We start from the raw sequence: 23529 nt of genomic DNA, 5'->3' as shown, positions 1-23529 counted from the left end.
TCAAGGCTTCTCTTATTCAGACCCTTCTATAACTACCTCAAGTTTCCCGAATTAATCCTTATTTTTCATGATTTTTTCAACAGTCACCATCCCTCTCCCTTTGACCAGAATCTGACTGGCAATGCCTCTCTTTATATAGACTCAAATATAATTTTTAAATGGGGTACTAGCCCCATGTACAATGGGTCTGCCATTTCTCCTGCTCTTGTCACAACTGCTTGTAACGCAACCTAAGAATTTCTTGTCACTACTGCTTGTAATGCAACCTAAGAATTCAAGCTCTATTTTCTTCATTATTTCACAATGTGGGCTTATCTTAAGTGTGAAGTCAACCAAATTTCAAACCAGGTCTTTACCATCTGATACTTATGTAAACTGATTTTTTCTTTAAACCAAGTCAGGACTTGACATTTTACCAGTTGAATTTCATCTTATTGATTTTGGCCCTTAATTCCAGTCTTTTGAGGTTATTTTGAAATACCACTCAGTTCTGGCCATCTCTTATTCAACATTTTTATCAGCTAATTATATGAAGACATAAAAGATATACATATCAAGCTTGTGGGTAACACAGGAAGTCCTGTATCCCTGGAGGCCTCCCTTTGGAATGACTCTAAAGCATTAATCAGCACATAAAAGAACAAGAGAATACCTCCCTTACTAAAGTACAACACAAAACTTGCCAAGCTTTTTGGAGAAAAGCTCCAGAAATATGTCTGGCTAAGCACTCAGACTGCCTTAACTTCAGTTCAGAGCACTGAGGTCAAGTCAGACAGACCTGTACTGGGGTGGCAGTTGTGGGAGAGTTACTTCATTTTTCTAAGCCTCAATTTTCTTATTTGAAAGTGAAAATCACTAAAGTAAGCACCTAATAATTCACCTATGACTACATAATAACTCCTGCATATCCAAGACGTTCTCATATCCCCACACCCAAAACACACTGAGATTCATTCCATCTGGAGAGATCCGCCACACATACACACAGGGAGGCACCTTCACTTACTACTGGCCTGAAGTCCAACAGTGCTTCCACTGTTCATTGATCAAAATATACCCATAAGAATTAGCCTACTCATAGTAATAGGAAGTTTTTTTCTTCTTGGCTGTGGTGTTTGACCATTATAAATTCATTAACTACACTCTAAACTTTTCATCTTACTGCCAAAGATACAATAAGGCATGCTCAGACTAACTCCTTGCTAAATTTTACATGTGACACCTCTAACACATTCCCAGATCGACACTGACTTCCTATATTATTATTCACTTGTCTCAATATCCCCAGGCAGTAGTGTCTTTGAAGCCAATGTGCTGGACTTGGTCAATGAATGGTCAGTGTCTTGTACATAATTTCAATGATCATTTGCTGGTAGTTTTAAGCATCCAATAACTACATATTTCCTTTCTTTTTCTTTTTCCATTGGTATTTTAATGACTCCTACCCAAAGCAGGTAGAGCTAGTAGTAGTCAGAGAGTGAACTCTAGACAGACTACCTGGGTTCAGATCATAGCTCTGCCACTTACTAGCTGTGAAACCTTGTAGGGATTATTCATTCTGTTTATAAATTTCTTCAACTGTAAAGTGGGGTTAATAATAATATCCACCTTATACTCTTGTTAGGAGGGTTATGGATGAACATCTATAAAGATCTTAGTGCTGATTGACATTATTTCTTGACACATGTATAGAAATACTCTCTACTTAATCTACTCTCTTTATTTAAAAGGCAAACACTCCTTTTTTCTAATTTGTGCCACTTCCTAGCCAGCCTCAGAAGTTAGCGCCAAGAAGTCTTCCTTACTTGTTTTCTTAATTAGTTCCTTTCTATTAGTCATTTATGACTTTCACATATCATTCATATCTTGGAGTCATAACTACATCTTTTTAATTTATATATATCACTAATTATAAGATGAATCCTCAATTTAACTAGCTTTTCAGAGGGAGTAATTTTAAAAATTGCTGCTGCATTATATGTATGTACTGTGTGTCCACATCCCCATTTGCAAAACCTAAATATAGATATATATGTTTTAAAGCAAATATCTGTATGCTAAACTCACATATATGGCAGATGGGGAGTTGAGGGAATGACAGAACTGCCCCACATATGGGACAGACTGTCCCACAACGCTCAGCTGGCCATCTTGCAAAGGCCACGGATGCTACTGATCATAAAGGAGAACAGGTGAAAGAATTTGGATGATTTAGTATGATCCATTGTTTTTCAGAAAATACAAATTAAAATATTACTCATAACATTATAGCTGTCTTTTAAGTGATAGTTAATCTTTTTGAGATTTTTAACTATGGTAAAATAAACATAGCACTTACCATTTTAACTACTTTTAAGTGTACAATTTTACAATTTTACAATTTAGTGGCATTAAGCACATCCCAAAATGATGTGAAATCATCACTACTATCTATTTCCAGAAACTTTTTATCACTTCAAACAGAAACTCTATATTCATTAAACAATAACTCCCAATATTTTTTAACCCTTACCCCCAGCCCCTAAGTAACCTCTATTCTACTTTCTGTCTCTCTGAATTTGCCTTTTCTAGAAACTGATATAAGTGGAATCATATAGTATTTGTCCTTTTGTGTCTAGCTTATTTCACTTAGCATACTATTTCTAAGGTTTACGCATATGAATCCACATGTGATTTCACATACAGACCACAAAGCTCAGCTGGCCATCTTGCCAAGACTCTGGATGCTATTGACCACAGAGGAGAATGAGGAAAAAGAATTTGGATGAGGCCGGGAGTGGTGGCTCATGCCTGTAATCCCAACACTTTGTGAAGCTGAGACAGGCAGATCACTTGAGGTCAGGAGTTCGAGACCAGCCTGGGCAACATGCCGAAACCCAGTCTCTACAAAAAAAAATACAAAAATACAAAAATTAGCCAGGAGTGGTAGTGCATGCCTGTAATCCCAGCTACTTAGGAGGCTGAGGCACAAGAGTCGCTTAAACCTGGGAGGCAGAGGTTGCAGTGAGCCAAGATCATGCCACTACACTCCAGCCTGGGTAACAGAGTAAGACTCTGTCTCAAACAAAAAAAAAAAAAAAGAAAAGAAAAAAAGAATTTGGATGAGTTAGTATGAACCATTGCTTCTTGGCTGGATTTCATTTTTTATTAAGACTGAATAATATTCCATTGTATGTATATACCAGATATTGTTTATCCATCCATCTCATTAATAGACATTTGGATTTTGTCCACCTTTTGGCTATTATGGGTAAAGTTATAATGAAAACTGGTGTATAAGCATTTGTTTGAGTTCCTGCTTTTAGTAATTTTGGGTATACATCTAAGAGTGGAATTGCTAGATCATGTGGTAATTTTATGTTTAATTATCTGAGGAACAAATGGTTTTCCGCAGCAGACGTGACAGTTAACATTCATGCTAGCAATGTGCAACGGTTCCAATTTCTCTACATCCTCAACAATATTTGTTATTTTTCCTTTTTTTAAATAACATTTCTCCTATATGAAGTGGACTAACTGCAGTTTCTATTTACACTTCCCTAATGTCTAGTGATGTTGAGTATCTTTTCATGTGCATATTGGCCATTTATAAATATTCTTTGCAGAAATATCTAAGTATTTAGATATTTTGCCCATTTTTGAATTGGGTTGTTGTGGGGGATCTTTATACATTCTAGATATTAATCCTTCATCAGCTATGTAATTCATGAATATTTTTTCCTATTCTGTGGGTTGCTTTTTCACTCTCTTGATAGTGCCTTTTGGTACACAAGAGGTTTTAGTTTTGATGCAGTCCAATGTATCTATTTTTTTTCTTTTGTTACCTATGCTTTGGTGTCATATCCAATAAATCATTGCCTAATGCAGTGTCATGAAGATTTTTCCTATGTTTTCTTTTAAGAGCTCTGTAGTTTTAGTTCTTACACTTAGATGTTTATTACTTTAGGTATTTTGAGTTAATTTTTGTATATGGTGTTAGGTAGGGGTCCAACTGTATTCTTTTATATGTGCATATACAGTTTTCCCATCACCATTTGTTGAAAAGACTGTCCTTTCCCCTATTAAATGTTCTCAGCACCCTTACTGAAAATCAATTGACCATATATGAGAAGATTAATTTCTGAACTCTCTAGTCTGTTCCATCCATCTGTATGTCTGTTCTGTTGCCAGTTCCATACTGTTTTGATTTCTGAAAGTTTGAAATAAGTTTTGAAATAAGAAAGTGTGACTCATTCAACTTTGTTCTTATTTTTCAAAAATATTTTAGCTACTCAGAGTCTCTTGAGATTACATATGAATTTTAGGATGGGTTTTCCTATTTCTTGGAAAGCTGCCATTGGTATTTGATAAGAATTACATTACATCTGCTGATTTCTTTGGGAAGTATTGTCGTCTTAACGATAGTAAGTCTTCCAATTCATGGACATGAAATGTCTTTCCACTTGTTTATGTCTTCTTTAATTTCTTTCAGCAATGTTTTATGGTTTTCATCATACAAGTCTTTTACCTCCTTGGTTAAATGTATCCCTAAATATTTTATTCTTTTTGATACTATTAGAAATGAAATTGTTTTCTTAGTTTCTTTTTGGATTATTCATTGCTAGTAAATAAAAATGCAATTGATTTTTATGCATTGGTTTTGTATCCTGCAAGTTTAATGAATTCATTTATTAGCTCTGTTTTGTGTTTGGAATTTTTAGGGTTTTCTACATATAAGATCATATCAGCTGCAAACAGAGATAATGTTACTTCTTTTTTTCCAATCTGAATGCATTTTATTTCTTCTTCTTGCCTAATTGCTTATCTAGGACTTCTAATACTATGTTCAATAGAAATAACAAAAGCAGGCATCCATGTCTTCTTCCTGAAATCTTAGAGGAAAAGCTTACAGTCTTTCACAATTGAGTATGACATTACTTACGGGTTTTTCATATGTGGCCTTTACTAATAGTTTCCTTCTATTCCTAGTTTTTTAGTCTTTTTTATCATGACAGTGTGCTGAATTTTGTCAAATTATTCTTCTACATTAAGATGATTATGTGTATTTTTTTATCTATTAATGTGGTATATTACATTTATTGATGTTCAGATATTGGAACATCCTTCCATTGTAGGAATAAAACCCACTTGATCAAGGTGTATAATCCTTTTACTATGCTCCTGAGATGCAATAAACCATACAAAAGATCAACAAATTCAGGGGTTTGTCCTTTGAAAGAATAAATAAGATTGATAGACCGCTAGCTAGACTAATAAAGAGAAAAAGAGAGAAGATCCAAAGAAGTGCAATCAGAAATGACAAACGAGCATAACCACTGAACCCACAGAAATACAAAAAATCCCTCAGAGACTATTATGAACACCTCTATGCACGCAAACTGAAAAATCCACAAGCAATGGATAAATTCCTGGAAACATACAACCTCCCAAGATTAATCCAAGAAGAAATTGAAACCCTAAACAGACCAATCATGAGTTCCAAAATTGAATAGTAATAAAATGCCTATCAACCAGAAAGAGCCCAGGACCAGAGAGATTCACAGCTGAATTGTACCAGATGTACGAAGAATAGCTGATACCATTCCTGCTGAATCTATTTCCAAAAAATTGAGGATGAAGGACTCCTCCCTAACTCATTCTATGAGGCTAGCATCATTTTGATACCAAAACTAGGCAGAGACAAAACAAAAAAGGAAAACTTCAGGCCAACATCCTTAATGAACATAGATGCAAAAAACCTGAACAAATTACTAGCAAACTGAATCCAGCAGCACATCAACATGCTAATACACTATGATCAAGTGGGCTTTATCTCTGGGATGCAAGGTTGATTCAACATATGCAAATCAATAAATGTGATTCATCACATAAACAGAACTAAAAACAAAAATCACATGATCATTTCAATAGATGCAGATAAAATTCAACATCCCTCCATGTTAAAACCCGCAAAAAACTAGGCATTGAAGGAACATATCTCAAAATAATAAGAGCCATCTATGACAAATCCATAGTCAACATTATACCAAATGGGCAAAAGCTGAAAGCATTACCCTTGAGAACTGGAAAAAGATAAGGACACCCACTCTCATCACTCCTAATCAACATAGTACTGGAAATAATAGCCAGAGCAATCAGGCAAGAGAATGAAATAAAAGGCATCCAAATAGGAAGACAGGAAGTCAAACTATCTCTGTTTGCAGGTGATATGATTCTGTAACTAAAAAACCCAGTGGTCTCTGTCCAAAGCTCCTAGATCTGATAAACAACTCCAGCAATTTCAGGATACAAAATCAATGTGTAAAAATCAGCAACATTTCTATGCACAAACAACATCCAAGCTGAGAGCCAAATCAAGAACACAATGCCATTCGTAATAGCCATAAAAGATTAAAATACCTAGGAATATGGCTAATAAGGGAGGTGAAAAATCTGTGTAATGAGAATTACAAACCATTGCTCAAAGAAATCAGATATGACACAAACAAATGGAAAAACATTCTATGCTCATAGATTGGAAGAATCAATATTGTTATAATTGCCATACTGCCCAAAGCAATGTACAGATTCAGTGTTATTCCTATCAAACTACCCATGACATTCTTCACAGAATTATACAAAAACTATTATTTTAAAATTCATACGGAAACAAAAAAGAGCCCAAATGGCCAAAGAAATTCTAAACAAAAATAACAAAGTTGGAGGCATCACATTACCTGGCTTCAAACTATACTACAAGGCCAGTAACCAAAGCAACGTGGTATTGGTACCAAAACAGACACATAGACCAATGGAACACAATAGAGAACCAGAAATAAAGCCACATGCCTACAACCATCTGATCGTCAACAAAGTTGACGAAAAGAAGCAATGGAGAAAGAACTCCCTATTCAACAAATGGTGCTGGGATAACTGGCTAGCCATATGTATTTTAAGGTCACTGCCTTCTGGCCTCCAAATTATCTAATAAAAAATTAGCTAATAATTCTATTGAGGACTTGATGTGCATGACTGATATGGTTTGGATCTGTGTCCCCACCCAACTCTCATCTTGTAGTTCCAATAATTCCCATGTGTTGTGGGAGGGACCCAGTGGGAGATGATTGAATCTTGGGGGCAGGTCTTTCCTGTGCTGTTTTCATGATAGTGAATGGGTCTTATGACATCTGATGGTTTCAAAAACAGGAGCTTCTCTACACAAGCTCTCTTTTTGCCTGCAGCTATCCATGTAAGATGTGACTTGCTCCTCCTTGCCTTCTGTCATGATTGTGAGGCCTCCCCAGCCATGTGGAGCTGTAAGTCCAATAAACCTCTTTCTTTTGTAAATTGCCCAGTCTCAGCTATGTCCTTAGCAGCAGCATGAAAACGGACTAATACAATGATGAATCACAATCTCTTGCTGATTTCAAGATTCTGTCTGTCTTGCACTTTCAAGAGTTTGATGATAACATGTCAGTGTGATTCTCTTTGAGTTTATTGTACTTGAAGTTGTTGAGATTCTTGGATTTGTAGATTCATATCTTTCATCAAAGTGGGAAAATTTTCAGCCATTGTGTCATCAAATAATCTTTCTATTAATTTCTCTCTTGTCTCCTTCTGGGACTCACACAGTGCATATGTTGGTTCACTTGATGGTGTGCACAGGACGCTCAGGCGCTTTTCACTTTTTAAAATTCTTTTTTTGTTCTGTTCCTTAGACTTGATCATTCCAATTGTCCTATCTTCACATCCACTTATTCTTCCTTCTGCCTGCTCAAATCTGCTGTTAAATCCCTCTATTAAAATTTTTACTTCCGTTACAATATTTTTAGCTCCAGAGTTTCTGTTTTGTTCCTTTATTTAATTTCCATCTTCTCATTTCAGTTTTGCATTGTTTTCCAGATTTTCTTTAGTTTTTTATTTTCCTTTGGCTCTTTGAGCATATTTGGTTGTTAATTTCTTATCATGGGTGTATTTTTATCCTTTCAGTTCAAGTGTTAAGTTTCCTAAAACTAGTGACTATGTCCACACTTAATGCAATTTTGTGTCCATAGCATCGTATAATGGAAAGATGATATACCCTGCTATGAATAAACATGAGTTCAGATCTCACCTCTTGTTATATGATTCTATACAAGTCCCTTAATCTCAATCTCTGCCTCTCAGCTTCCTCAAAATGTTGGTCATGATAATAATTGAGGTGGTGAATGTGAAAATGCCTGTTATAAATAGAAACCCGGGAACATGGTATTTATTTTATGTAAATTGTGGCAGTGAACACATTATTTTAAATGACACATACCTACTTACCTTTCTAATTAATTATTTCCTGTGTGCTAAGGTATGGGGTCACCAAATCTAGGCTAATCAAAGCTCATATTTGTTTTTGACCCAAGCTCAGCATTGTTTTGGCACTACCACTGTTCTTTTCCTATTTCTGCAATCCATTCTACCTACTTGAAAAGACAGCTTTAAAAGACAACTTAGCCCCACAGACAATAGATAATTTACTTTGGAACACTCAGCCTTCTCGGATTTTAGCTTGCAAGCACAGTAGACTCGGCTGAGAGAAGTAATGAAACCACCACATGCAACCTTCCTTGAAATGCTTGTGATTATTGGTTTTTAGCTCTCTACATATATTTGTGTAAATGTACCTATGTATTTTTGAACTATATCTCTTGACCAATTCAGCCAACTGCAGTGATAGGAAAGGAAATGGTTAGGAATGAGGGGTGAAAAATAATTATCTGCTCTTTTCTTTGTCTGTGTTTAGAACCAACTGAGACTGGAAGATCCAAATATCAACTCGATTACAGACAAAACTGTTCGAAAATATAACCTAAATTTGCAGCAATAACAGGCTTCCTAACACCAAGTTCTGAAATTCGACAGACTTAACCACTCAGCCGTAGCAGTTCTAGCCCATCAGCAAAAGCAGAACCTACCCTCTAAAATCTCTGCTGCAGAAGCAGAGCAGAACGTTAGTGCCTCAGGTAGATACAAGGAGCATGAAGAGAGGGGAGGGGCTGAGCTGCACTTGCCCAGCTCCTGATCCCCGATTTACCAATCAGAATGACTGCTTCCCCTTCAAGTGCACCTTGATTTACAAATCTTCTGGGAACCAAATTCTTTTGAAAAGAGACAATCTGAGCAAAGAGAGGGCCTCCCCAGCTGGATGCACAGAGCTGCCACTGAGGAGAGACAGCAGGCTGCAGCCTAACTTTCCAAAGGAAGAGAGAAAGGAGGTGTCCTGATGCAACAGGGAGAGAAACCACAGCCTGGCACATACCATCATGCCTCACATTCCATTGCTACCCCTGGTAACAGTTTCTGACAACAAAATGTGGCTGGAATGCATACTCGTGTTAGATGACTGCTCTCGCCTGAGATAAGACAGAAGACATTTCTCTTGTGTGGGCTACTAAACAGAAAGTAGACCATACGTGGTATTGCATAATGACTCAGGAGCCAGGTTGCCAGCATTGTTATCCCTGCTCTGTGTCCTAGGACCAATTACTTAAGCTCTTGCTGCTTTGGTTGCTTCATCTGAAATAAAGTGAATTTTGATAGTGCCTACCTCATAGGGTTGTTTTGAGGCTTACATCAATTAATATACATAAACTACTTAGAACAGGATCTCTGAGTGCTTCATAATTGTTGGCCATCACTACCTGAGTCTCAGTTATCTTTACTAAAGAGAAGGCGACGAGGGATGAACTATTCAGAAATTGGCTTCTTATACAGAAACATACTCCCTTAAACATATATTGCTCATTTTCCAGTCCCAATATCCTCTGCTTTGGAGAGCCTGGGAGTTGAATGGGGATTGGAGACTCCAATATATTAGGAAAAATTTGTAAGATCACCATTGAGATTTGGCAGTGAGAGGAAAGGCATACGATTGCAGCATTCCGCTATGTGTACATGGGTCATTCAAATTCCCATTTCCTCTCTTTCTAAAAGCTGCCACGACACCCATCAACCCAAGTCATGGCTCACCCTGCTTCATATGAGAGGGGAGGGTGGGAAGAGTACAGAGTGGGTGGTTCCTTGAAGTCAAGAGCTTCTCTCCCTACATGCGAGTCTTGTTACTTCAGAATGGACCATAAGCTTCGACATGGTTGAGACCAAGTCAGGGTATAACTGCTTCCAGCTCTAAGGGCTTTTGCTGGACTAGTAAGAGGAATTGCATCATTGGCAGCTCAAGAGGGGCCAGGCAGTGCTGGGGCTGGGCAGGAGAGAGAAAACCAACCACACATGAGGGGTCAGGAGACAAATGGCAGGCCAGAGCCAAGATCGAATGGCCGTGGCTCAGAGGCCAGGGGAGCAAAAAGGAGCTAAGCAGGCCACTGGGATGATCCGAGCTGCAGGACACAGTGGGCTGACAGGGGGTCTCCAATCCCAGCAAGACCACCTTTCAGGCTCTCCAAAGGAGTCCCAGCAGAGAAACAAAGGTAGCATACAGATCAGTCAATAGGTTGTTGGATAAATTCAGAAGCAAGAACTAAGGGTTTGACAGTAGGTTAGGGCAGGACTCTGAGCACCAAAGATTGTTAGGGCTTCCTAGGGGTCCTATATACTGGGGTGCTGGTGAGGAAACTGAGACAGAACCCTTATACCCCAGGAGTTGGCCTTCTTTGTGGAGACTGACATTTGAAACATAAAGTAGTAATTATAATTGCTGTTACCATTTATTAGATATCTACTCTGCCAGGAACTGGGCTTACATTCACATTTTTGGTCTCTTTGAATCCTTACAATAACCTCAGAAGCACTGGTATTATCCTTCACACACTGCGATGTAAGTTCTATGCCTTGGTCCAAGGGACTTGGTTCATTTCATTCCCAGCTATGTACTCAGAACCAAAAATAGCATGTGCCAGTCCAGAAAAGGAACTTAATATTTGCCACATATTTATCTCTGTTTTCCAGTGAGGACACTAAAGCTTAGAAAGGTAAAGTGCCTTTCACAGAGTTCCACAGATTGTGAACAAGTCAGAATCCAAACCTAGGTATGTCTGAGCCCTAAGTTTGTGCTTTTTTCCATTTTTCTACTCCGACTATCATAAAAAGGATGTTGGCCTCACATCAGGATAACCCAGCATCTAGTTTCAGTTCTACCTCTAACCGTGTGACCTCGGGCAACTGGCCTTATTTCTCTGGGCTTCAATTTTCTTCTCTGGAAATGAAAGGGCTCAGAGCAGCTCATGTCCAAGATTCCTTCCAGCTCTCTGGTTCTGCCTTCCGTGGCTCAAGGGAGCCCCATGGGATTGGTCAGAGTCACACTGGAGGGCTCTCAGGAAGCGGTGACTTGGAAGGGTCGGCTGATGGGCGGCCTGACCAGAAATGTGGAAAATGTGGGGCAAGCAGCTGCTAGAGTGAAACAACAGCCAGTGGGAGTCTGGCTCTGTCTCCCATCAGGAAGATATTGAATTTCCTCACCCTCGTGGGGAAGTGGCTGCTGCTGCTCTAGGCCAAGGAAACTGACATTTTGCAGCTCTGGGAGTTAAGCAGCTCATGTTTTCAGAGCCTTGTGACCAATCCAGTAGAGTGAGGGGGCCAATGATCTCTGGTGATTAGACCTAGTTGACATTTGGGGACTATAAGATCCTGAATGCAGAATACTCATTCTAGCCATATTCAAAAAATCCCCTTAATTAAAATTTCATTTTCAACTTAGGTTTTAAACTCTCTTGCTCAGTAAGGTTCATCTATTTAAAACAGAGCAGCCCAGAAGAATGAACTTAAAACAACCATGCAGTTGCTTTGAATTATGTGCTATGTTAAAGATGCCTAGTATCAGATTTAACAAAGTTTTACTGCCTTGGCTTTAATGCTATTATTAAGAATAATTTGTGTATGTTTGTACAGGCTTACTCCCCAAAGTTCATATTGTTTTCTTCCCAGGAACTCGAAAGCAGTTCACACGCAGTCTTTGACATCCCTTTCTCCCCTCTGTAGCTCCCTTTGTTCAGTGAGGTGAAGAAAAAGGCCTTGTTACATTACAGTGGAGATGTTTAAGCTTCTGGGAGACAGGGCATCTTCCAGAATCTGGTGAAAGCTGTGAGTCATCTCCACTTCCACCACCCTTCCATCCCCAAATCACACAAGCACATACACACAAAAAGTTCCATGCTACTTCAAGTGTTCTGGAACTCGCTAAGCACATCCACAGAGGTCTCTAATGCTAGATTAAACTCTGGGTTATTTTAATACATGGTGCTGGAATAACTGCAAAAACAAAAATACAGTGGAAGGTTGAGGCTGCAGTGAGCTGTGATTGCACCACTGCACTCCAGCCTGGGCAACAAAGCCATACTCTGTCTCAAAAATAATAATAATAATACATTAAGAAAAAAAAATTGAACCTTGATGCTTACCACACACCATATCTAAACATTAACTTAAAATGGATCATAGGCCTACAACTAAGTGCTAAAACTACAAAAACCCTAGACGAAAATACAGAAGAAAATCTTTGTGACTGTGGATTAGGCAGAGTCTTCTTAGATATGACACTGAAAACATGACCTAGAAAAGAGAAAAGCGATAAATTGGACTTCATCAAAAAGATGTCTTTGGAAAACATTGTTAAGAAAATAAGACAAGCCACACATTGGGAGAAAATATGCATAACACATCCATCTCTGTCCATGTTTGCTCACATTTCAATGTTAACTCTTAGCTTCATAATAAAATGGAAAGGATACCTTTTAACTGGGCATCACACTAACTGAAATAAAATTGGGTTCTGTGACCAAGGCAGAGAAGAGGAACGCACACTGGGTAAGCAACCAAGAGTGTGCTACTCTACAATATAAAATTATAAAAGAAAATAGAATCTCAGCAGGTGGTAACCAAGCAGGCCCCACAAGTCTGATCCTGTCTGCCGCAAGGTAGTAAGGGCAGAACATCATCTCTGCCCTGGATTCCCATCTGTGCCTAACTCAAAGGAAGCCAGGAGAGAGAGCTCATATGCTGATCTGGAATGCCCAGACTACAGAGAAAAGGGCAGAAGAGGAGAGACCACCACGGGTGGAGCTGTCCACAAGGTGTGTGGAGGACATGGTCCTGAACTTGGCCTTCAACGCGAGGGATGTCAGGAAGCCAGAGGAAGGAGAGCAGGCCTTGGACGAGAGCATGGAAACAGGTGTTGGGTGCTACCTTCAAGGACTAAGAAGGCAACATACCCGACCACAGCAGGAGGGGCGTGCTGAGAACAGGAGTTGAAATTGCTCTGAGCCAGGTCAAAGTAGAGGCTGAAAGTCAGCCAGCCAGGGAATTTGGGGCTTGATGACAAAGTGGGCTGGCTCTCCTAGAACCATGGGGTGACTTGATGAAAGCAGATTCATTCAGATCTGCTGCTTCTCCTCCAAACAGGACCCTGGTGATGGACTTTCTCCACACCCACCTTCAGGGAAGATGCACTCATTCATTTCAGCAGAGGAACGTCCCTCTTGCTGCACCAGTCACAGGCATTGGTCATGGAGCACCAGGGCTCTCTACTGCAGAACCTCATGCAGCCTCGCAGGCTTTCTCAGCACAGCACCCAAAAAACATTACCAAGTAATCAGAAAGGGCATTTGGGACACACCCAGCATGGTGGGGCCTGACAAATAAACCCTACCCTTGTTCCCCCAACCCCACCCCCGCCTCCAGGGCCTCCCACTGAACATCTACCCCACCTCCATCACCACCATCATTTCTCTTCTGCTGTGTGTGTTCTTCAGGCAGCAGCTGTTTTTCCTGTCACTGCATAATATTCATTTAAGCCTGATTTCACCTGGGAAAAATGCTGGAAATGAACCAGAATCCAGAGTGATGTGGTCATGACCAGATCCCTCCAGGATGACCTGGAAAGCTGAGTCCACCTGAGCTCACAGGACAGCTGGAGCTGGGCCAGAATGGAGAGGCCGCTGGTGGGCCATGCCCCAGTGACCCCAGCCCGAGGGGTGGCAGCCAAGCTGGCAAGGAAGAGACAGAGGAGGACCATGTCAGAAACTCACAAGGACAAGTGAGGGGTCCTGGTGAGAGCGTAATGAGTTTAATAACCGGGGACAGCCCTGATCATCCACCATCCAATGGTGTCCCCACCTGATGACTGGCAACCCATTCTATGGGTGGATTTAAGGGTGCGAGGCTCTTTCATCCTGGGGCCTCTTCAGGTCTCCCAGAGCTGCAGTCGCCTCAGCAAGCAAAGCAGAAGAAAAGAGGCCACTGTGTTTATGGCTGGGGTAGCTGTTCTCGTGTGAAAATCAGGGGGTGAAACAAGGTGCTTTTGAAATCTGTTCAAGGCCTCCTTCCCTCCCAGCAAATCATCAGAGGAGAGATTTTGCCTCACACTTTTCTCCCATGCATTTGTCTGTCCCAGAGTTGCCATGGCAACGCTGTGTATGTTTGCATGGCTGGAAGGATCCAGAGATGGAAAACGAGGCCAGGGTGGACCAGAGCAGGGAGTCCAGCAGGAATTCCTTTCTGATTCTCTGCAGGTGATCAGTTAACAGAAAGCTCCCTTGCCCTTCTGAGGTTAGTCATAGAGCCTGCTTCTGCCAACGGCTCACAGGAAAAAAATCACAATCCTCAACAGTGACTCCTTGGAATGTGCATCAAAACCTGTTTTCCCCCAGCAGTTTTATCAGGTAGGGATTTGCCATGAGAATTCCCCAGGCCCTGAAGTCCCAGGTGCCAGCACACAGGCATGGCAAGGCAGCCAGTGCCCGGTCGCAGGGTGGGTCCAGGAACCACCTGTCACTTGGTGGGAGAGAGCAGGTATGTCAGGAAGTGCTCTGCCACGTCTCACCTGTTTCCCTCATGCCTGACACTTTTTCTGTATGCCACATGGACTCGGAGAACAAAGCTCTGAAAATCTGTACGAGACCCCTTTTTCTAGATGAGACCTGCACCTCATGCTGATTCTCCCGCAGAAGACAGCCCCAGTGGGTGTTCTTTGTACTTCCTCAACAGACACAGCCAGCCTTTTAACCGCTTCTTTGTCTCTGAATCACCTCCCAACCTTTTCTCAAATTGTGGGAGCCATAAACTGGATGACAGGGAGGATTCAGCCCGGCATGGAGCTCAAGGTGGGGCCAAGAACCCTATAAATGAAAGTGATTTTTTGGCAAATCATGTGAATATATGCATATTGACCAGTATGTAAGCCAGTGTCTGACACATATTAGGTGCCCAAAAATATTTATTAAACAAATAAGTAAAGTTCCCATAGATAGCAGAGACATGGAAAGTTGTTCCCACCTAGAAGTTTGGTGAGTTTACTTTCATGGGGTACAGAAAGACTGTTAAATAGGATGGGATGCTAGTCTAATTGTACTTCAAACCCATCCCTCCTCACTCCACAGCCCTGCCCCCTTATATAAACTGATTCTCACAAAAACTTCAGGAGCAGGAAGTTCAACATTTACTTGGCCATGATCCACTTGGTAGGTCTCAGTTGGTTGGTAAAGTGTATTTTTCCCACTCTGAGGGCCACAGATTTTGGCAGGTGGCAAATTGAGGTGAAGGGGAGACAGAGTAAGTTATATAAAACACCACTAACTCTCTTCTCCTGTAGGCAGCAAAAACAGCTTCCTAGATTATTAGCACTGAGCCAAATTAAAAATGCACTGAAATGTATTTTACAGGATGGAGACACTGTTCTAAAAAGGACGTGAGCACTTTCCTGAATTTATATGCTGCTTTGTTGCTAATCAGTTCTGCAGCAACCCCAGAACTAAGGTCATTCAGTCATTCAATGAACATCTGTAATCTATAGCAGTCATTCTCAACCAGAGCAATCTTGTTCCTTAAGGGGACATTGATAATATCTGAAGACATGTTTGAGTGTTGCAACTGGGGAAAGGGTGCTAATGGCATCTTGGGGAAACCAGCTGCTAAACAACTTATAAGGCACAGAACAGACCCAACCAAAAAGCATCATCTGCACCAAAATGTTGGGAAAACCTAGAGAGTGACAGAAACACACAGTAGCACAAAGCGAGGCATCTAAGTCCCGGAGCCTCAGAGAAGGCTTATCAGATGGAGTGATGAGTGCACTGAGACATGAGGAAGAATGAGCAGGAAATATAATTAGGAAAGAGGTTCTCAAGCAGAAGGACATACATAAGCCAAACATGGAGATGAACATTTGAAGAACTGCAAATAGAGCAGACATTCTCCCAACTACCCTTCCCTTATATTAACTCATTTTCAAAAAAGGCTGGGTGCAGTGGCTCACGCATGTAATCCCAGCACTTGGGAGGCTGACACGGGTGGATCTCTTGAGGTCAGCAGTTTGAGACCAGCCTGGTCAACATGGTGAAACCCCATCTCTACTAAAAATACAAAAAATTAGCTGGGCATGGTGGTGGGCGCCTGTAATCCCAGCCACTCTGGAGGTCGAGGCAGGAGAATCACTTGTACCTGAGAGGCAGAGGTTGCAGTGAGCCGAGATCATGCCATTGCACTCCAGCCTGGGCAACAGAGCAAGACTCTGTCTTAAAAAAAAAAAAAAAACAGCAAATACCGACGAGTGCACACACACAGCACAGGAGCGTGCGAGGCCGGTGAGCCTGTGTACTTCCACTCCACCGCATGAGTTACATGCTTAGCAAGGGTCAGCTGTATTTGTTCCCAAAACTGTTTATGCCAGACTTAATGTTATTTTAATTATAGGACTTAAATAGTTATTATATAAACTCATGAAACATGATTACAAAAGAAAGTTGCTATTTTTATCCTAGGTAGAATGCTTCGAAGAGACTTCATGAGTCTAAGTCCTAAAAAGAAAATGCTGTCAAACTAGATATGGAAAAAACAACTCTAATAGTTTTGGGGGGAAAAGTTTTTAAAATGTGGAAGAATTATGTACTTACATTGCTTCATAAGTGTTCTTAAGTCTTGATTCATTTGTAATTAGAAATCATAAATAATCAATTATTGGTGTGGTTTATGCAAAAAAGATAATTCCAAACACCAACCAAGTTACATTCTAAGAAGAAGTCTTGGCCCTATTTCAAGATGTTGCTGAATAAATATACATTTCTGTGTTTTGAGTTGAAATAAAACACGTATCACATGTATATGTCATTTTTGTATGATTCCCTGTTTTACCCAAGTTTGTTTTTGATCCATTTTTATTTTATTGTGGCAAAATATACATAACATGACTTTTACCATTTTAACAATTCTGTATTGTATTGTATTGTATTGTATTGTATTGTATTGTATTGTATTGTATTTCTTGAGATGGAGTCTGGCTCTGTCACCCAGGCTGGAGTGCAGTGGTGCGATCTCAGCTCACTGCAACCTCAGCCTCCCGGGCTCAAGTGATTCTCCTGCCTCAGCCTCCTGAGTAGCTGGGATTACAGACATGCACCATCACACCTGGCTAACTTTTGTATTTGTAGTAGAGACGAGGTTCCCCATGTTGATCAGGCTGGTCTCGAGCTCCTGACCTCAGGTGATCCACCCACCTTGGCCTCCCAAAGTGCTGAGATTATAGGTGTGAGCCATTGCACCCAACCAAATTTTATTTTTTTAGTTTTAGATTCAGGTGTGTTATGTGGATAGATTGTGTGAGGTTGAGGTTTGGCAGCACAGTGCACAGCAGGTAGTTTTTCAACCCCTGCCCCTCTCTCTCCCTTCTTTTGGACTCCCCGGTGTCTGTTGTTCCCATCTTGATTTCCACTGTACCTAATGTGTAGCACTCCCTTAAAAGTGAGAACAGGTGGTATGTGGTTTTTTTACTTGACATTTCTTTATTAATCTTTTCAGGTAGGACAGCTTCTGCCATATCTGCAGCTTCTGCCATATCCAGGTCCGACTGGTGCACAAAGCATGCAGAGGACATGACAGTGGATGAGGAATGAGAGATGACCTGGGGTCAGACTATGAAGGGTCTTTTAAGCCATGATGTGTTTGGACCTTGGTAAGTAATGGGAACCACTAAAACTTTTTTTTTTTTTTTGAGACGGAGTCTTGCTCTGTCGCCTAAGCTAGAGTGCAGTGGCGTGATCTCAACTCACTGCAACCTCCGCCTCCTGGGGAACCATTAAAACGTTTTAAACAAAGGAGTGACTTGACCACGTAGCATGTTTTAAAAAGCTATCCCCATGGCTCCAGTATGCTGACTGCAGACCAGAAGTCCAACTAGGAGGGCCCTGAAGCAATTTGGGGTGTCTGTGATTATTGAATAAAGGAATAGCATTGAGGATTCAGAGACAAGAATAGACTCAAGGGACATTTAGAAATTAATATCCATAGAAGCTGGTTTTTGACTGGACATCACATATAAAGGAGAAGCTAGAGTCAAAAACCACACTTAAGTTTGTAGCTTGGATACCTGAGTTTTTGGTGGCGTTACCTCTAAGATAGAAGACAAAACAGAGGAATTCAGCCTGGGTGGAAAGGTGCTGAACTCAATTTTGGACATATTGAGCCTCATAATCTTGTGAGACATTCACGTAAAGGTGTTGAGTAAGTGTCTGGTTGGATTCATGGGTGTGATGCTCAGAAGAACATCTTGGGCTGAATACTTAGATTTGTGAGTGATCAATACACAGAAAGAAATTCAAGCCATAAGAATAAATAAAATGGCCTGCCTGAGATACAGAATGAAATGTTGGCCTAAGATAAGATATATAAAAGATTGTCATGAATCAATAAGAAAATGACAATAAACCCAATAAAATGTGCAAAATGCATTTTTAAAATATTTCACAGAAGAAGAAAACCATAAAAAAAAATATGAAAAGATTCTTCACTGCCTTACTAGTCAAGGATATGCAATTGCATTTCCACAATGAGATAGTTTTTATGCCACTAGATTGACAAAAATTAATATCTGACAATGTCAAATAAGGATTTGAAAAGGTTTACACTTTACTGGTGAGGTTTTATCATTGCTTTGGAAAACATTTCAGCATTGTCTTGTGAAGCATACCACATAATTCTACTCCTAGGTATCCACCCTAGAGAAACTCTTGAATATGTGCACCAGGAGACATATTCAAAAGTGACTTCAGGACCTTTGTTCATAATAGTACAATACTAAAAGCAACCTAAAGAGTCAACAGCAGAGAATGGATAAGGGGCAGTGTATCCATGAAAAGTATCATAATAAAGCAGTAGAAAAAAAATGAATTGCACACATGTGCAACAACATTAAGGAATCTTAGAAACATGATGTTGAATGGAAAAGGAAAGAACCCAGAAGACTTTGCTTTATTCAGTTGGTGCGAATGTAATTGCAAAAACCTCATTACGTTTGCATCAGCCTAATAGATATTATTTTAATAAACCTAAAAATAAGCAAAACTGGGTAAATTATTATTTACATATGCATGCATTTGGGATAAAACAAAACAAAAAATCAAAAGAATAATTTTAAAATTCAGGATAGTGTTTCTTTCTGTGGGGAAAAAAAAGCAGGACACAGAAGGAGGTTAGGAGCAGAAGTGAGGATGGATACGAGTTACTGGGAATGGACTTGTCCTTTGCTTGACTGCTGGGTTCAGAAATGTTCATCATACTACTATATTTTGTAACTTACCCATATCACACATAGTCTCAAATCGCATACTAAAATTAATACAAAAAATGAAAAAAATTGCACTTAGTTACAATTTTTTTCATCCTAATTAAGACAGACTTCTGGATTTAAGGACTGCATGAGTTTACTCTTTTGTTAAAATTGCTTTTACCAAAATTTTAGGACTTTAACTTCCTCCACCATAGGTGCAAATATATGGCCCAACCACAGGACACATCAAGGACCATGGAATATGCATTTTGGGGTAATAAAACTACCCATGGCTTCCTTTTACTCACTGTATTTTCCCATCACTCTGACTCATTCAATTATTTATTTCCACTCATTTGTATTGTGTGCATTTGTACAAGCCACCTCAGATTCTTTGTGGAATGAGGCAGGGTACAAATATTCAAAATTAAAATACTTTACCCCATGAGGGTAGAAAAAAAAAACCTCAAAATTCTGTCATACTTTTTCCCATTTATGGCAGGAAATGCAGAAAAGTGGGCAATTCCTTTCCTCCAGATGGCAGGCTGCGGCTAAAAGTCTACCAGCACTCCCTGACAGCCTGGAGGTGGCCAGAAAAGCCACACACAGGCTGCGAGAGAGGATGTGTGGCCCACCAAGCCCTGGCGCTCTGGATTCTCAGCCAGAGTCTTGAATAAAGTTAGATACCATTTTGAGAAGACTTCCAGAGGTCTTGCACCATAAGCTGGCCTGAGCTCCTGAGCTCATGCCCTCTACAGTCCCGCAGCCCTCCAGACCAGGGAGACAAGGGATCTCCTATAGCTGGCACCCTCCTTCATTACCCACGGATGCCCAGTTGTGCCTGTCCCACAGAATAATAGGCCACTCTATCCAAAGATGCCGTATCCAATGAGATACAACCCAATTGCCAGGGAAGCTGCTCCTGCCTGCATTGTACCTAATTTGTTGGCCACAGGAAGGGTTTTCTGCATCCCAGAGAGGGTGAGGATCATTGTTTTCTGACTCTATATCAATGTAGTAAAACTTAAAGAAGTCATAGTTCCAGTCCTGATTTAGCTTGGCTGGACACCCACCCACCCAGTCCAAGGGGGCTCCAGAAAATAAACTAGGCATTTATACCCACTGTTGAGGAAGAATCTGCTTCAAGCCACAAGGTGAGGGCTGGAGAAGCTTCCATTAGCCATTATTCACCAGCCATGGTATCCCTAATCACACAGATGGCTATGACCCATATGTTTCTTCAATAACACTGTCCACTGTTCCCCATGAGATGTCTACCATCAGATTGCCTATAAGAATAGTTTCAGATGAAGGAGGAGGAGGAAGAGGAGAAAGAGATAGAAGAAGAGGAAAAGGAAGAGGAGGAGGAGGGGGAGGAAAAGGAAGACGAGGAGGGAGAGGAAGAGGAGGAGGAACTATATATCCTCACATGAGGGGTGTGGCTGTGAGACTGACGCATTCCACAGGCTCTGCACCTACACCAATATATTAAAATCACACTGGAGCAGGGGCCTCTACAGACCTTCCTCCTCCCTGTATAAGCCCCAGTGAACTTCGCAATTTTTTTTAAGTTGGAGGGACAGAAGAAGTTGCCTCTTCCAGGCATATTCAGATCTCAAGAGAGTCATCATTCTTTACCACCACCTCTTCCTACAATCTCTTGAACCAGCTCTGTGTAGGATGAGCCTTTATGAAATTCATGCTCAGAGGCACCGACAACTTTGTCTCTAGAAAAATGATGAGTGGAGGATGGGCTTCTAAATGTGCTCAACTCATTTTGAAAGCACAAGAAAGCCATTTGGCCCGTGTGACATCTCAGCTATCTTCCAGAACTTACTGAATGGCAGCTTTGAAGAGCCCCTGTTCTGAGGGCTTGGGATCTAATTGGATGATATCCCTACCTGACGCCATAGGTGGAAAAAAAACCTGTTTTGAGAAGGACTTAACCAGCAAACACAGCATGTGCTGTGGACCAAATCAAAAATCTTCCTATGTAAGCAATGAGGTAGAGTTCTTGCATCTTGTCTTGTCGACTTGATAACCTAAGCATTAGAGGGTGGGCTATTAGAATCTACAGGCAAAGAGCTGGGCGAGGTGGCTCACGCCTGTAATCCCAGCACTTTGGGAGGCCGAGACAGGGGATTACTTGAGGTCAGGAGTTAGAGACCAGCCTGGCCAACATGGCAAAACCCCATCTCTACTCAAAATACAAAAATTAGCTGGGCATGTTGGCACCCACCTGTTGGCACGCACCTATAATCCCAGCTACTCGGGAGGCTGACACAGAAGATGGCTTGAACCCGGGAGACAGAGGCTGCAGTGAGCCGAGATCACGCCACTGCACTCCAGCCTGGGTGACGGAGTGAGACTCTGTCTCAAAAAAAAAAAAAAATCTACAGGGAAAGAAATGCTGGACCCCTGCAAAATCCCATCAAACCATAGCATATGGTTTACTGAGAGAACAGTGGCCAGAAACAGAACAGACTCTGCTTTCTACTTGAGAAGTAGAAACTCAGAGCCAAGCAAGGCCTTCTTTTGGGTAAGTCCGGGGGAGAGCACAGCCTCCTCCACTCAGGAAAAGGGGTACAAAGTGAAGGAAAGGGCATGTTCATATAGGGCCACCTTCCATAGTTGCCCCTGCTCTCGTCTCCATAAAGAGCTGCAAACCTCTGCACTCGTTGACCAAGGAGCTCCTCTAAGTTTTTCCTCTCACCTTTGCTCCTACTGATGTAGAACAATTGCAATTTCTAAGTCCAATAGTAGAAAGGCAATGGTAGAAAAATGTTGTTGAGAAATGCAGTTTCCTCCCACAGGCACACACATTCAGCTCCCTCCTCTCTGCCTGAGGCTTTCTCATGGGCAGCCTGCCTGGCTTTCTCACTCGGCTTCTCTCCAAGACGCCCCCTCTCAGATCACATAGAGAGGTTTCCATGCCTGACCCTGACTGCTGACAAAACAGCCAAGACCGCTGCTCTTCTAGCTGATTAATAAAGTTAAGAAATAACATGAAAAGGTAAGCATTTTTATCATTATTATCCTGAGTAGAGAACCCTGCTTAACCATTCCCTGACGTCTGATTGATTTCTGGTCTCAGTCTTAAATTGCATTTGCAGAATACAAATTGCATTGAGGTTGGCATCACTGAAGATTATTTCATGAAACACTAGTCTGAGAAACTGCCTCTAAAAACAGAGAGAGCCCATGGTTAGAATATGTATATTTTCTTGCATAATACGTGCTTCCCCTAGGTTTTCTTATGATTATTTATATTCAAACTTCTCAGCAAGCCAGTTTTACTAGATTTCACCTTTTTTTAATAACACCTATGAGCAGAAGAATTGTGGATAATACACTTTGGACAATGCTGTTCTAACCATATCTTGGAACTGAGATTGCAAAGTAGGAAAATTCAAGTCCCCATTTATTTTAGAAAATGATTATGATGCATAAAATTTCTGATTTATATACATATCAATGATCTTCAAAAGCAGGGTTTACTTTTTAGACTTCTGTATACATTGCAATTGCATTGTTAAAACACAACCTAGCAGGCAAATATTCTTTAGGCTCTATCCCATAGAACATCCTTTCAACTTATCCTTGAAGGACTTTTACAAGATCCTTCCTCAACTTAGGGGAAGAGGATGGCCAAATGATTTTTTTAAAATTTATTTTTATTATACTTTAAGTTCTAGGGTACATGGGCACAACGTGCAGGTTTGTTACATAGGTATACATGTGCCATGTTGGTGTGCTGCACACATCAACTAGTCATTTACATTCGGTATTTCTCCTAATGCTATCCATCCCCCTGTCCCGCACCCCCCAACCGGCCCTGATGTGTGAATGAATATCTGTTACTCCTTTCTTTTATTTTTTCCTTCCAGTAGTTGAATTTTTTTTTCACTTCACAAACGACTATAAATTTAAGCTATAATGAGATATCATTAGATAGCTATGACTGTGTCATATGATACCCGTATGTTTCACTTTTTTCTTTTTTTTTTTTATTATACTTTAAGTTTCAGGGT

Source organism: Pongo pygmaeus, chromosome 9 (genome assembly GCF_028885625.2).
Source record: "Pongo pygmaeus isolate AG05252 chromosome 9, NHGRI_mPonPyg2-v2.0_pri, whole genome shotgun sequence".
NCBI lineage: Eukaryota > Metazoa > Chordata > Mammalia > Primates > Hominidae > Pongo > Pongo pygmaeus.
Note: the sequence above shows the minus strand (reverse complement) of the source record.